Here is a 7,377-nt window from a genome sequence, read left to right as displayed (position 1 = left end):
TAGGAACCTAGCAAGAGAAGAGGGAGAGGAGAAGGACCCGCAGGGGATGAAACATATAGAGATAGAGAGAAAGAGAGGGGGGAGACAAGCTGCAGAGTTGAAACATCAATGGAGAGAGGAAGGCATGGAGGAGAAGATGAAGCATCTCATCACATAAGCCCAAAAAACGATACCCTTATCCACAAATGTGACCTGAACATTTCAGAGGAGCTGAGCAAAAGCATAAATGATGCGCTGACAAGCCCCCTTGGTGACATTAATGTAGGACCTACCATCACCACCCACATGGGTGCTGGAAGCACATTTCACAGTTTTAGGCCCTGAAAAGGGCCCTTCATCATTCATGAAATGATAAAAATAAGAAAAAAGAATGGTCTCACTGTTTCATGGATAGAATAACAAGTGGAGACCATGCTCAGTGACACAATGTGATGAATTGAATTGCACATAGAGACTGCTTGACTGCATCATGCCCTCGCTAAGCTCGTCACCTGATATGCTCAAATGAACTGCTCACCACTGAGACCTGACTCGAACCACTGGAGGGCCACTTGCCGGCTCAGATAAGGGGTTACACCACGACTTGACCAAACTCGCCCCAGGAAATTCTGCTTCGCATGAAACACACATTGGACCAACAGGATCACCATTTTGACAACCACCACCCATCGACTCGAACTGCTGGAGCGTCACTCACTGACCCTTCCCAGAGGTTACAACCCAACTCGACTAGTCCGAACCTTGAAGAGCTGATGATGAGTTCCCCAACCTGCATCGCCAAAAGCTGCCTTCGGGCTGCACAGAGCTAACACATTTGAATCTGCTCAACGTCTGCTAGTTGCTTGTGCCCTCATGAAACCCCATGCCTGAACACTGCTAGATCCACTTGCATCACTGTTCAAAGCCAGGTTGGACACCGTCAACCTGTTAAAGGCCTGCAACAAGGTACGGTCAACAAATAACTGCCCCCTTGGTGCATTTGGACCCTAGAGACTGGTTAGGTTACTTTTGCACCTTTTTCACCCAAGAAGCAGATCCATTTAAGAACATTGTGGTTTTTACTTGCTTTAACACTCCTTATTCATTACTCAGAGTGATGCGTTGTGCTATCTTTGCGTATTCTCTGTTCTTTCCTCAGGGTTAGGTTTTTTATAGTGTTTTCTATTTAGTTATTTGGCAGATGGTTTGTTTTATTAACATACATCTATTTTTCTAGAACCTTGATTGTACATCTCCTTTATTTGGGAGTGTTATGCTTTGCTTTTCAGGTTGCTACTGAATCACATTCACATACCTGTTAAGAGCATAGCCGTCCCCGACCCACGTTACTGCAAAAGGTGAGATAGAAGGTATATTTCTTAACTGTGCCTGTTTCACCTTTATGATAGCGTTAGCTATTGGTTTGTAGAGTTGTGAGGGATGAGTAAGCATTTTCGCCCCTTCTCACCCTTGTTCTCCTGCTGAGCATAATTCAATTCACTAAGAAAATATTAGTGATCACTCATTTTTTTAGATCATTTTTTTTATATAAATTATTTTGAAAAACAACAGAACTTCTCGTTTATCTTTTTGAAATTTGAAGTATATTTATTTTACTTTAAAGCTGAACTGTTAGTAATTTTAAAAAACCATAACGCAGGTTGCATATCGTAGAGAGCGGCTGTGCGACTAGGTATTTTACTTGGTCTCTTGCTTCACATGTATTTTGAGTTTGGGTGTCTCCAAACTTGTCACAGCCAGCTCCTTTTCAAGTGTTTTGACACATATTGTTTGAAAAGGTTTTTTCGTGCACTAATTTTGAATACCAGAGACACGCAGATTTACTACCAGTGGTACCCACTCACTTCACTTCTTAGAGGGCATTACCTACCCTCACAAAGATATCAAAGAAGAGGCATGGCCATTCAGGTTCCTGTCCTGTCATTTGGCAGGATAAGCCTACCTGGCCTGAATCCACTTCACCATCCATAGCTTGAGCTGGCTCACAAGAGCTGACACATATGTGAAATCAAAGTGAATGTGGCTGCAATGATTATACGTAGTGCCATGCACCATGTCTGAACTCAGACATAGCTTTAATTTTAGAGTTTCACCTGCCACCATCATGGGCTACCTTTGATCATCATAGTTTTGGTATGGAGGCATATCTTAAATGTATCCCCTGTGTGGCTGTCACTGCAGCTGTCAAATGGGCAACTGTGATCTCTGAACATGCTCTATGTCACTGGTAGAACAAGTGATGCAAATCAGGATACTGATGCAGCAGGATCCAGGTATGCTTTTGGCATGAAGATTATGAAAGGGAAACTGGATTATCAGATTACCCTTTCAGACATCATTTTATTATTTAATAAAAATCAAAAAAGCCAAGGGTTTCACATCTTTACCAAATCACAATCAATCACACATAAAGAGCTTGTTTCTATGGTGCCATGGTGTATTGTTTGGGTCAGGTTGTGCCCCCGTTATACCAGGCCCATCCCTACTTAGGACATGCCCAACATTCAGGCCACATCCCCTTGTCAAACCCCCTTTTCTGAGAGTCTCTCCCCATTGCTTCCATTGACATAAAAGCATCCTTTACGCAAACGTACATTTGAAAGACTGCATGTGCAGAACTATGGCATCCACTGTGCCACACCTTAAGCAGGTCATACATGTTTTGAGTTTCCTTTATTTCTTAAGTGCTGTCAATGGGCCTCATTACAAGTTAGCCGGTCCGGATATAAAGGTGCCGGTAAAACCGAACTCCGTTTTCCAGACCGGCTAACTACGAGTTCTATGGGCGTGTGGTGTAACAACCGCAATGTCTGTGGGTGTAACGCCACCGGCCGCAGATGGACGCGGAAACATCGGCACCATTAAAGCATGGTGCCGGTGTTTCCACTTCCCCATTCCCATGGAGTCCTATGGCACTTAATGGGAATGGGAATTTACAGAATGCTGACTCTGGAATTACCGGATCACCAGGGCTGTAATGCCGATAATTTCGGCAAGTCTGGAGCTGGTTAATCCCTATGGGTCTGGCGACAGCCTGCCAGTTTTACCGGCACGGCTACCGCCGGACTCATAATGAGGGCCAATGTCTTTCCGTCACACTTTATTGATTTCCCTATTATATTTTGGAATATAATACTCCAAACCTGGAAATCAAATTGATATAAAGCTTGACGTTTGGATGGGGGAAGAAAAAGAGAGGGAGAGGGGTTGGAGGATTCAAGGAGCAACATTCACAAACAAACAACTAAAATTCATATTCCTGGAGAAAAGCTGCATAAGAAGAGCATTTGGAAAGTTAAGATGTATCATTGGTGGAAAAGCAATTCTTTAAGTCTTTTCCTGAGAGCTCAAGGGTCTTCGAGGTGTTTGATATGCCATGTGTCATGTAGCCAAGAAGGGATCCAATGCCCAATAACTAAATTGCCAAATTTGCCACATTTTTCAAGGACCAATTTGGCATTTGCAACTGGGTTTATTTTTAAACTGGCACAAGTTAATGTTATGAACTCAAACAAATAACTATAAGGTGAAAAGGGTCAAAAATTAACCAAAAGTTAGTTTCAGGTTCAACCGTCTTAAAATCTGTGTCCCCTTTCCAATCCCTGGGGATGACAGTCACTCCCACTCACAGTCTAAGGTGTTTTGAATGCCCACAACATTTCTTTCCACAAGTTGGCTATGTGTCATCCTCATCTTCTTCATTGGATTTGATTCAAGGTTTGCACATACTCAACTTCGCATACTGGGCGCCATTTATTTTGTGGATCAAGCTCAGTAGTTGTAGGATCGCTATTAGTAGGTGAAGTTGGAGGTGTGATTTGTGAGCGAAGGTGTCTAATTGTGGTATAACTGATACTTCGGTGTTCAGAGCTAACCAACGTTTTAGCTGATTTTAATGGGCAGGGAACTTTGCCTGGTTTGGTGGCCAGGTAAATGGTAGCATGGAAAGAGATGAGGTGTTGAAATTCACTATTTCTGTTATTGCCTCACTGATGCCAACTTACCAGGTCTCTGTTTTTGTGCTGGCAGGGCATGCACTTTATCTTGCTGTGCAGTGTGCTGCTTGGCTGTGTGGTTCCCCTTGTTTTCCATCATGTTTGTAGAAAGCTGTTTCCCTTCCTGCATCCTATCTTCAAAAGGAAAGTGATCATGAACCCTAGTCAGAGTCCCATTGAGACTGTACATCAGAAGGTGTCCATTTCAAAATGGCATACAACCAGCACCACTTTTGTGATCCGGCCCAATCCAAGACAGAAGATGAAAGTGTATTCACATCACAGGCATCATTTTGCTACAAAAAGCTGCAGACTTAAAAAGGGGATGTATTACAATGCTCCACGGCTCTCTAATTTGACATTGTACTCCCCTTGATGTCTGTCATCCATTTTGAATTCTGTATGTTTTCAGGTCCCTGGCCCGAGTTCTTTGGCTTTTCCACTTTCGTCCGTTCCCTGTGTTCTGTGATTCCCCTTTCCAAAACTCAACATTTGCTCCAGTGTATTTTCCTAACCCGTCCAGCCTTGTCAACCCTGAAGTTCTTCAGTCAATCTTGTTTTCTCTTCATTTTTGGCATGAAACCTGCTGTCGGCACCAATCTGACATAATTTAGCAGATTGGGAATGGCCATAGTCATCTTATTCAAGAAAGGCAAAAGAGAGGCTGCCACTCAGATGTGCTTGAGTATAAATAATTGTTTGCCATCCATGTCTGTTATCTGGCAAGCAACTTTGTATAACCTTCTGTCTGTCATGTTCTGTTTATAGTCTAAATAGGATTTGTGTATCTCAGCGTACATTTGGGAAGTGTCTGTGGATGGCTCAATTATATTGTTCAGAGGGAGCATGTTTGCATTAAAATGCCAGGAAGATAGGGATAATCTTTGAGGAACACCATAGTTAAGTGGTTAGGTTGGGACCAAAATGTACCCTTTTTCACTTGACTGGCATGGTTTTGGAGAAATTATTCTATCCACGTCAAGAGTCTTAGAGACCCATAGTTTACCAAATTGGTTAATGAGAGTGTAAATATTTAAGCTATGATTTGCTGCTGAGAGGTCTGTAAGTATGAATGTGGCAGGATGCCATCTGGCAAGGGTGTGAAAGCCCTGGCTTTTTTGTTCATGAATAAAATGATGTGCGTAATTAGGTTTATTGAAGTTGTGCCTGCTAATCAGACCTTTCCCCTTTCATAAAATGATCAATTCCGAAAGCATTGTCCCCCTGTGTGCCTTTAATGCACCACTCACCTGACATCTGCAGCCCCTGCTCCCCAGTGCCACAGGGTAGGTTTGCAAACAGAGGTAACATTTTAGCTTCTTCGGCTGTGAACTAAAATGTAATAATTGTTGCCTTTACATTCTGGTGGCAGGTTAATCTCTGAGAACACGCCATACCTTGCAATGGTATAGTGACTGATAAGAGCACACTATTATTAAAGTCACCTCACTTCAAGACCATTGCACATGTCAGCCCTGAGAGTACAGGTCAATGATGCCAAGGGGATGTATATTCATGGCTAGCCTGGCTGTCTTAACTGCTTCAAGTGAAACAATTGCCAAGATGCTGCCATCCGTTGACTCCCAGGGATGAAGGGCAACACCTTCACTCAGGCAACAGGAGCTCTCACTAAGATATTTCCTGGGAACTATGATTCAAAGGCCAGCCTCACACCACTGTATTGCACTCAAAAGGGCTTTTGAAGTCAGTAGGCTTGGGAAGGGGCAGAGTTAGAGTACCCAAAAAGGGAAGGTGGACCGAAGAACAGGTTCCACCATCCTGGTTTTATGTGGAGGCTCTCCTCCATCCTTAGCCCTCAATTTCCTGTAGAACAAGACAATCTGGGTATTATTTAAGAAGGCACGGACAATGGTAACAGCAACAGGGGATATAACACGTACAGCAGACTGGCTTTGAGCCAATCACCTGTGACATTTTGCCTTTATAAAGAGGTGGTCTCCCATCCCTTCTTTGATTCATCTTTGTGCTCTCAGGAAGGCAAGGGGAATTCACTGGCCCTCTATTGGGAGTGCAGTCCATTCTAAAGTCCTCTGATAATGAGATGAAGATAAAAGGCTTCCAAGGCAGAGGAAAGCTCTATCCCTAACCATTGCCTGGGAACAGTGGGTGTGAATTGCTATGGACCAACGATTAGCCTTCTGCCAGCTTCATTGAAACAAGGCTCCTAACTGGAGGTGAATGAACTCCTGCAAGTGCCAGTCAAGCTCCCTGGACTGGGAATGCAGAGCAAGAAGGACTTACTTTGTCCTAGAGCTCCTGTATTGGAACTCATAGGATCCATGAATCCCAAGAGCAGCTGGAATACTGCTTAGCTGCTTTGCTTGATCCTTGAGCCACTTTCACTTCATTCAATGCCCGACAAGCCAAGAAAAGGCTAACAGTACTGCTTGTGGCCCTTTCTTAGACTTCAAGCCGCTTTCTGCATTTTGAATCTTGCAGATGCCCTCTTGACCCATTTCCTCAAAATGTCTCAGACAATACAAACAATAGGCTCGAGCTTCCATTACATTGACTCAAACCATCTCGACATCATCCCAAACACAACTAAAGTACCAAGAAGTCCAGTTTGACGCTGTTGAACATTCTAAAAATGCAAACAAGGTGCTGTTAAGAGACCATGTCCTCCGGTCCAATTTCACAGGCTCCAGTGACTTGCAAGTAACCATTTTACCTTGTTTTTCAAAAGCAAAGATCCCAATATAGCCATCCATCAAAACGCAGAGGATAAGCAGTTGTACATGAGAGTAATTAGGGCAGAGGATATCACCCATCTCTGTGATTACCCAGTCATCATCTAGTCCTGGATGTCGAATGCCTACCTCAAACTAAATCAATCCAAGACTGAATTTATCCTCTTTAGCCTGCCTGCTAAAATCAACTTGTCCAAAAATGGCTTATTGATATGGGCCTAGAAGGATTTTATCCACAACTCTCCAACTCAGAAAAGTCCTTAGGCTTCACTGTTGACGGCAACCTGTCCTTCCAGAAGCACATGGCCAAGAAGGCCAAAAAAGGCCTGCCTCAGAATCTCCACCCTTTGTAAAATCAAACTCTTCATCCCGCTGCACGTCCTCCAGACCGTGGTGTGGGCCCTTCTGGTCTTGCGCATCGACAAGGGGAATGAACTCATGACATGGCTCCTAGCTGCTCGTCCTAAGAGCAGTCCACCATGCTGCAGCATGTCTTATTATAGGTGCACAGAATTTTGACCATATCAACCATGTCCTGCGTGAATTACATGGACTTCCTCTTCAGACCGGGATACTATTCATGACTGCATGTGCTATTTACAAAGCAGTTACGATTAGTGTTAGGGAGAATTCTCCAGAATGGCTAATTTCCCTTACCTACTGAGTGCCTC

The sequence above is a fragment of the Ambystoma mexicanum genome, chromosome 9 (genome assembly GCF_040938575.1).
Source record: "Ambystoma mexicanum isolate Mex_15411 chromosome 9, UKY_AmexF1_1, whole genome shotgun sequence".
In the NCBI taxonomy this organism is placed as follows: domain Eukaryota; kingdom Metazoa; phylum Chordata; class Amphibia; order Caudata; family Ambystomatidae; genus Ambystoma; species Ambystoma mexicanum.
This window is presented reverse-complemented; position numbering follows the sequence as displayed.